Below are 9,875 nucleotides of genomic sequence, written 5' to 3'. Positions count from 1 at the left end.
CATGGTCCATCTCTGTCTCTTCCCTTCCCTTCCTTGACTTCCCCATCTCCATTTCTTGTGATAGGTTATCGACCAATATTCACTACAAGCCCACAGACTCCCACAACTACCTGGACTGCACATCCTCCCACCTGCCTCCTGTAAGGACTCTATTCCATTCTCCCAGTTTCTCCATCTCCGTCGTATCTGCGCCGACGATGCCACCTTCAACACCAGTGCTTCTGACATGTCTTCCTTTTTCCTTAACCGAGGATTCCCCTCTACCTGGTTGACACGGCCATCGACCGTGTCTGTTCTATCTCCCGCACTTCGGCCCTCACCCCTGCCCCTCCCTCCTGGAACCACGATAGTGTTCCCCTTGTCCTCACCTGTCACCCCACCAGCCTCCACATTTAGCGGATCATCCTCCGCCATTTCCGTTACCTCCAAAGTGATCACACCACCAAATGCAACTTTCCCTGCCCTCCCCTTTCAGCATTCTGTAGGGACCACTCCCTCTGAGACAACCTAGTCCACTCCTCTATCACCCCCAACAGCCCTTCCTCTTCGCCTGGCACCTTCCCGTGCAAGCACAGGAGAAGTAACACCTGCCCCTATACCTCCCCCCTTCCCACTGTCCAGGGCCCCAAACACCACTTCCAGGTGAAACAGAGATTTATTTACTTGTACTTCTTGCAAACTAGTATACTGTATTCGCTGCTAACGATGCAGTCTCCTCTACATAGAAGATAGGAGCAGGAGTAGGCCATTCAGCCCTTTGAGCCTGGGGAGACCAAACGCAGATTGGGTGACCGCTATGCGGAACACCTCCATTTAGACCATAAGGGTGCCCCCGAGCTTCCGGTCACCTGTTATTTTAAATCACCACTCCATTCCCACTCGGACCTCACCGTCCTTGGCCTCTTGCATTGTTCCATGGAAGCTCAATGTAAACTCAAAGGACAGCACCTCATCTTCCGATTAGGCACTTTGCAGCTTTCCGGACTCAATCTCGAGTTCAACAATTTCAGATCATAACCTCTGCCTCAATTACATTTTTACTTATATTTTTATTCCACCCCTTTTTTTGGGGTTTTCCGTCCCCCCACTTTCCTTTTCTTTCTCTATTTCATTGCAAATTACTATTATATTGCAAAATTATATTCCATTTCAATGTTCTATTGCATTGCAAATGAGAAATATATTGAAGTGATAATCCATTACAACGTTCTATTGCACTGCAAATGATGATCTTATTAAAGAGCGATGTTACATTCCAATGTTCTATTGCATTGCAAATGACGATTATATTGCAAATTGATACTCCATTGCAATGTTCTATTGCATTGCAAATGTCAATCATATTGCAAAGTGATATTCCATTGAAATGTGCTATTTCATTGCAAATTACGATTATATTGCAATGTGATATTCCACTGCAATGTTCTATTGCATTGCAAATGAGGATTATGTTGCAGTGATATTCCACTGCAATGAGCAATTGCAATGCAAATGACTGCTACAATGTAAAGTTAGGTGTAATTGCAATGTCTTATTGCATTGCAAATGATGATCAGAAGGCAAAGCGATATTCCATTACAATGTGCCATTGCATTGCAAATGATGACTATATTGCAAAGCGACATTCCACTGCAATGTTCTATTGCATTGCTAATGACTATTATATTGCAAAATAATATTCCAGTGCAAAGATCCATTGCATTGCAATGACTATTATATTGCAAATTTTTATTTCATTGCAAAGCTCTATTGCATTGTAAATGACGATTATATTGCAACCTGCTATTCCATTGCAATGTTCCATTGCATTGCAATGACTATTATATTGCAAATTGATACTCCATTACAATGTTCTAGTGCATTGCAATTGTCAATTATATAGCAATGTTTTATTCGATTGCAATGTGCTATTGCATTGCAGATGAATTATATTGAAAAGTGATATCCATTGCAATGTTATATTGCATTGCAAATTATTATTGTATTGCAAAGTGATATTCCACTGTACTGTTCAATTGCATTGCAGATGACGATTATATTGTAGTGATGTTCCAATGCAATGTGCAAATAAATTGCAAATGACAGCAACAATGCAAAGTGAGGTCCAATTGCAAAGTCCTAATGCATTGCAAATAACGATGAGATGGCAAAGCGATATTCCATTGCAATTTTCTATTGTTTGCAAATGACTGGTACATTGCAAAGTTTTATTCCATTGCAATGTTAGATTGTATTGCAAATGCCAATTATATGGCAAACTGATATTCTGCTGCAATGTTGCATTGCATTGCAGTGACTATTATATTTCCAAATTTATATTGCATTGCAATATTCTATTGCTTTGCAAATTACTATTTTGTTGCAACCTTATATTTCATTGCAAAGTTCTATTTCCATGCAAATGATGATCATATTGCAAGGCGATATTCCATTTCAATATGTCATTGCATTGCAAATTATTATTATATTGCAAACTGGTATTCCTTTGCAATGTTCTATTGCATTGCAAATGAATATTATATTGCAAAGTGATATTCCATTGCAATGTGCTATTGCATTGCAAATGACGATTATATTGCAAAGCGATATTCCATTGCAATGTGCCATTGTTTTGCAAATGAATATTATATTGCAAGGTAATAGACCATTGAAATGCCATATTGCATTGCAAATGATTATAATATTGCGAAGTGGTATTCAATTGCAATGTGCTATTGCTTTGCAAACGATTTATATTTAAAAGTGATATTCCACTGCATTGGTGTGGTTTATGTGCCTTTAAGAGCAATTATGGTGTATGTGCCTTTAAGAGCCCCAGGTGTGCGTAATGCCGGTAATTGCCACTTGGGCTATATAAGCCTGTGTATTGTGTATATCCTTTAGAAACCCCCCCCAGACTTGCTTAGTAAATACCTATGAACCAACTCCTGTCTTCAGTGTCTTTATCGACACACGGACACTACAGTGGCGATGAAATGGAAATGGACTTAACTGCAATTCGGCAGCACCTCAAGGACATCGATTCCTCTAGCGTCCAGAAGACTCAAGGAAGTAAGAGAAACTGTGGCTTCACTAGCTGGCCAACCTGCTGACAGGTACTGCGCTAATCCTTCCTGGGCGTCAGGCTGGAGCTCCAGCGGCGGGCTCAACAGCTGAGACAGGCAGCAAAATCGGAGGCAAGCAATAAAGGACTGGAAGGGTGCACTCGAGAGACAGCCGGCGCGGCAAGCAGGTCAGCGTTTAGACCTCCATCGGGAACGAGTCTCCAACAGTGAATAAACAGAAATCACAGTAAAACAGCGTTGTTATCGGTAGCAGTGGCGGGAAAGCGCGGGAAGCGCCATATCGTTGCTACAGAGAGAAAAAAAAAAGCGCGGGAAGCGCCATATCTTTTCTGAAATGCCTAAATCTGGTAATATTGAGGCTTTTGATGGTGAAATAGAAGATTGGACCACATACGTGGAAAGAGTAGAGGTTTATTGCACTGCAAATGGAATAACAGATAAAAAAAAGCTTCAGTACTTCTGAACATAATGGGCGCGAAGACATATGGGCTGTTACGAAATTTAATCACTCCAGCCAAACCAAAGGACAAGACCTTTAAAGAAATTGTTGATACCCTGCAGGAGCATTTAAACCCAACACCGCTGCTGATAGCGGAACGATTCAAGTTCTTCAAGAGAAATCAACACAAGAATGAAAGTAACGCTGATTACCTAACCGAATTAAGAAAGCTATCAAAGTACTGCCAATTCGGAGCAGAACTATCGGATTATCTTCGAGACAAATTTGTTTGCGGTCTCTTAAGTGAAGGAACACAAAAAAGACTGCTTTCTGAAAAATATTTAACATTGGACAAAGCTTTCAGTATGGCTGTATCATACGAAGCAGCAGCAAAAGGAGCTGCAGAGATACAACAAGAGACACAGGACTTCGGCACCCATAAAATGACAAGGAGTTCGGAAGATGTTATCGCTGCGGCAAATCCACCCATAACCAAAGCGACTGCTGGTTCAAGGGCAAAGCATGCAGGCAATGTGGTAAGATTGGACACATTGCACGGGTATGCCAATCTGGACAAAATAAATCCACTGACAGAAAACAAAAAATCAATAAAGAAAAGTACAGGAAGGTACAAATGATGACGGACAATAGCTCCGAAGACCAGAACAGCGATAGCGACTCCGGAAACAAGAGACTAAGCTGTCTCAAATTACATAATGTACTTGCCAAAGAGGATTACCAAACCATTTGGGTTACCCTCACAATAGCAGGGTCCCCAGTTAAAATGGAGCTAGATACAGGATCAGCTCTAACCATAATAAATCGACGAGATTGCGAGAGGCAATTTTCGCATATACCTCTAAAAGACACATCCATTATCTTAAAAACATATACGGGGCAGAAAGTCTACCCCAAAGGAAAAATAAGGGTGCCTGTGGTATACAACGGCAAAGAAATACAAAAGTTGTATTTATACATTCTACAAGATGGTGGTCCACCGTTGTTGGGACGTGAATGGATAAGGAAGATACGTTTAGACTGGCACTCCATTCAGGCACTGACGGTGACCAGTAAGGAAAAAAACAATGATGACATCATACCTGAACCATTAAAAGACATCTTGGCCAACGCCAAAGAAGTGTTTCAATAGAAACTAGGAACCTTGAAAGGCATCACCGCCTCAATAAAAGTGGAAGATACAGCAATTCCAAACTTTTTTAAGGCAAGACCGGTGCCATACGCAATACGTCCGGCAGTCGAGGCAGAGCTGAAGAAATTGGAAAAGGCAGGCATATTATCCAAAATAGATTGGAGCGAATGGCCAACACCCATCGTTCCAGTCATGAAAAAAACATTGAAAAATAACTATGAGGAACAGAAAAACATTTGCATCTGTGGGGACTTTAAGGTGACTGTAAACCCGGTCCTTCACATGGTACAGTATCCTCTTCCGAGGATAGAAGATATTTTTGCCTCACTATCCGGAGGGAAACGTTTCACAAAAATTGACTTGGCACAGGCATATCTAAAGATGGAGGTTGAGGAGACCTCTAAAAAGTATCTCACAATAAACACACACAAAGGCCTGTACCAGTACAATCGACTGGTTTTTGGAATAGCATCAGCTCCAGCTATCTGGCAAAGAGTTATGGAGCAAGTCCTGCAAGGGATTCCGGGGACTCAATGCTACCTAGACGATATCCTTATAACAGGAGAAAACGACAACGAGCACCTTGCCAATTTGGAGCAGGTGCTCACTAGGCTGAAAGAACGGGGCCTACGAGCAAATTGCCCCAAGTGCGAATTTTCCAAAATCAGATATCATTTTGTGGCCACATAATTAATAAGGAAGGGTTGCATAAGTCACCTGAAAAAAATTGAAGCAGATATAAAAGCCCCAGCACCTGAAAATGTTTCACAATTAAGGTCATTCCTGGGATTAATAAATTACTATCATAATTTTTTACCGAACTTATCAACTATTCTACACCCTGTTAATGATCTTCTACAGACAGGAGTGATTTGGAAATGGAACGAAGACTGTAAACGTGCTTTCCATAAATGTAAAGACTTAATCACATCCGAGAAAATTTTGGCTCATTACAACGCATCAGTACCAATCAGACTGGCTTGCGATGCATCCCCTTATGGCATAGGAGCGGTATTGTCCCATAGATTCCCTGATGGCTCGGTACGTCCAATAGCTTTTGCGTCACACTCATTGAACTCAGCTGAGCGTAACTATGCCCAGATAGACAGGGAAGCACTCAGCCTGGTATGGGGAGTGAAGACATTCAACCATTACCTACATGGACAAAAATTTACCTTGCTGACTGACCATCAACCCCTCATCTTCATATTCAACCCTATAAAAGGTGTCCCCATTATGACGGCACAAAGACTACAGAGGTGGTCCCTTTTTCTAGGGGCACACCAATACAACATTGAATACAAAGGGTCAAAACAGCATGGGAATGCTGATGGTTTATCACGCCTACCTTTGCCAACGATAGAAGAGGCACCTACAGTAGACCCAGTAGAGATATTCCACTCTACCATAGTGGAATGTCTACCGGTGACAAATTCTGCCATTGAAAGGGAGACAAGAAATGACCCTACCCTCTCACGGGTCTATGATTTAACAGGGAAGGGATGGCCAGCACATGGCGAACCACTGTTGCCAGCATTCTCGCAAAGAAGAGAACAGCTGTCAGTGTGCCGAGGAACCTTGATGTGTGGATCCACAGTGGTGATTCCACCTAAACTCCAGGATAAAGTGCTAAAGGAGCTTCACGAGGGGCATCTGGGTGGAGTGAAAATGAAGAAACTAGCTAGGGCGTTTGTATGGTGGCCAGGTATCGATGGAGACATCGAAGACATGAACAAGAGCTGCCTAGAATGCCAGAAGGTCCAAAATGCTCCACCACAGGCCCCTCTACATCCATGGGAGTGGCCCTCATCTCCCTGGCAAAGGGTGCACATCGACTTTGCTGGTCCATTTATGGACTCAAAGTTCTTAATCGCAGTTGATGCACACTCCAAGTGGCCGGAGGTAATAAAGATGTCCTCCACCACCACGGAAAAAACCATCACAGTATTAAGGACCATATTTGCCAGGAATGGGCTGCCGGAGCAGATATGTTCTGATAATGGACCACAATTTGTGTCCGAAGAATTCAGAGAGTTCTTAAAGAACAATGGGGTAAAGCACTACACGTCCGCCCCATACCATCCCGCCACCAATGGATTGGCTCAAAGGTTTGTCCAGACCTTCAAGAAGGCCATCAAGGCCATGGGTAATGAAGACATAAAACTTCAGCACAAGGTGGATAACTTCTTATTTGCATATAGGAATACAACGCATATGGTTACTAACCAAACTCCCGCCATGATGTTCTACAAAAGAAACCTAAGGTGCCGGCTGGATTTGGTGAAGCCCAACATCCGAAGGGACGTGGAGAACCAGCAGTTTTAGGGCATGAATGAAAGGCCAACTAGGGACTTCCAGATAGGCCAACCGGTTTTGGCCCGGGACTACCGTACCAAGAAATGGCAGCCTGGAACTATCTGCACACGATTAGGACCACTGATGTATACCGTGGACATTGGAGACAGCATAATAAGGCGCCATGCTGACCAAATCATCAAGTCATCCGAAAAGGGATCACCTACACCACCACTCTATACATCTAAATATGAAGTAGAGATAGCCATATCTACCTCCGATCCGGTGATACTGGAGCCCGATGAACCCGACATTGGCCTTCAAGCCAAATCAGCCTTGCCAGAAGAACCTACTACACCACCAGAAACTACTACACCCCCGAGGCGTTATCCGGACCGAGTCAGGAAGCCTCCTGAGAAACTAACTTATAATTAATTAATACAGCAATGTATATTATTTTGCATATAACATGTAATTAATAATTACTTAAAATATGATGTACTAGTTAGCTAGAAGGGGAGGAATTGTGGTGTATGTGCCTTTAAGAGCAATTATGGTGTATGTGCCTTTAAGAGCCCCAGGTGTGCCTAATGCCGGTAATTGCCACTTGGGCTATATAAGCCTGTGTATTGTGTATATCCTTTAGAAACCCCCCCCCAGAATTGCTTAGTAAATACCTATGAACCAACTCCTGTCTTCAGTGTCTTTATCTACACACGGACACTACAATTGTGCTGTTGCACTTCAAATGACTATTATATTGCAAGGTAATGCCATATTGCATTGCAAATGACTATTACATTGCAAAGTGATATCCCATTGCTATGTTCTATTGCAATGCAAAATATTAATATATTGCAAAGTGATAATCATTTGCAATGTTCCATTGCATTGCAATTGACGATCGTATTGAAAAACAATATTCCATTGGAATGCATACTACTATTACATTGCAACGTGATATTCTATTGCAATGTTCTATTGCATTGCAAATGACGAGCATATTGCAAAGTGATATTTCATTGCAATGTTCCATTGCATTGCAAATGGCGATCATATTGAAAAACAATATTCCATTGCAATGTTCTATTGCATTGCAAATTGATATTCCATTGCAATCTTCTACTGCATTGCAAATGACGATCATCTTGCAAAGTGATAGTCCATTGCAATGTTCCATTGAATTGCAAATTACGATTATATTGCAAACTGATATTCCAATGCAATGTTCCAATGCATTGCAATGACTATTATATTGCAAAGTGATATTCCATTGCAATGTTCAATTGCATTGCAAATGACTTTTATATTGCAAAGTGATATTCCATTGCAATGTGGTACTGCATTGCAAATGACTGTCATATTAAAAAGTGGTATTCCATTGCAATTTGGTATTGCATTGTAAATGAATTATGTAGGAATGTGATATTCCATTGCAATGTGTTCTGCATTGCAAATGAGTATTATATTGCAAATTGATATTCCACTGCAATTTTCGTTTGCATTGCAAATGGCGATTATAATGCAGTGATATACACAATGAAGTAGTGCATTGTAATGGAATAATACTGCAATGCAATCGTGGTTTGCAATGCAATAGAACATTGCAATGGAATATCACTTTGTAGTATGATCGTCATTTGCAATGCGATATAATATTGACTTGGAATATCACTTTGCAATATAATAGTCATTTGCAATGCAAAAGCACCTCGCATTGGAATATCAGTTTGCAATATGATCGTCATTTGCAATGCAATAGCACATTGAAATGGAATATCACCTTGCAATATGATCGTCATTTGCAGTAAAATATATCATTGCATTGTAATATCACTTTGCAATACAATATTCATTTGCAATATAATTAAACATTGCAGTGGAATATTACCTCGAAATATAATACTCATGCGCAATGCAATAGCACATTGAAATGGATAATTGACCTGCAATAAGATCGTCATTTGCAATGCACTTTAAAATTGCATTGGAATATAACTTTCTTATATACTAGTCATTTCCAATGCAATAGAACATTGCAATGGAATATTGCCTTGCATCGTGTTCGTAATTTGAAATGCAATAGAACATTGCAAAAGAATATCACGTTGCAATATAGTTGTCATTTGCAATGCAATTGCAATGAACTATTAGTTTGCAAAGAAATAGTCATTTGCAATGCAACAGGACATTGTAATGGACTATTAGCTTGCAATGTAATGGTCATTTGAAATACAATAGCAATTGCAATGGAATATCGCACAGCAATATGATCGCCATTTGCAATGCAATAGGCCATTGCAATGGAATATCACTTTGCAACATAGTAGTCATTTGTAATGCAGCAGAAGTGGGGAATGGAAGATCACTGCATTATAATCGTCATTTGAAATGCAATACAACATTGCAAAGGAATATCGCTTGGCAATATAATGGTCATTTGCAATGCAATAGCACATTGCAATGTAATTTCAGTTTGCAATATAATAATCATTTGCAATGCAATAGAACATTGCAATGGAATATCACTGCAATATAATCGTCATTTGCAATGCAATGCAACATTGCATTTGAATATCAGTTTGCAAGACAATCGTCATTCGCAATGCAATAAAATATTGCAGTGGAATATCACTTTGTAATCTAATAGTTATTGGCAATACAATAGCACATTGCCATGGATTATATAACTGCATTATGATCACCATTGCAATGGAATATGACATTGCAACATAGTAGTTATTTGAAATGCAATAGAACCTTGCAATGGAATAAAGCTTGGCAATATAGAAGTCATTTGCAATGGAACAGCACATTGCAATGGGATATCGATTTGCAATATGATCGTCATTTGCTCTACATTAGAACATTGCAATGGATTTTTGCTTTGCAGTATAATAATCATTTGCAATGCAATTGCACATTG

The sequence above is a fragment of the Somniosus microcephalus genome, unplaced genomic scaffold, assembly GCF_052327205.1.
Source record: "Somniosus microcephalus isolate GS21.2 unplaced genomic scaffold, FLI_Smic_1.0 unresolved_chr5, whole genome shotgun sequence".
In the NCBI taxonomy this organism is placed as follows: domain Eukaryota; kingdom Metazoa; phylum Chordata; class Chondrichthyes; order Squaliformes; family Somniosidae; genus Somniosus; species Somniosus microcephalus.
Note: the sequence above shows the minus strand (reverse complement) of the source record.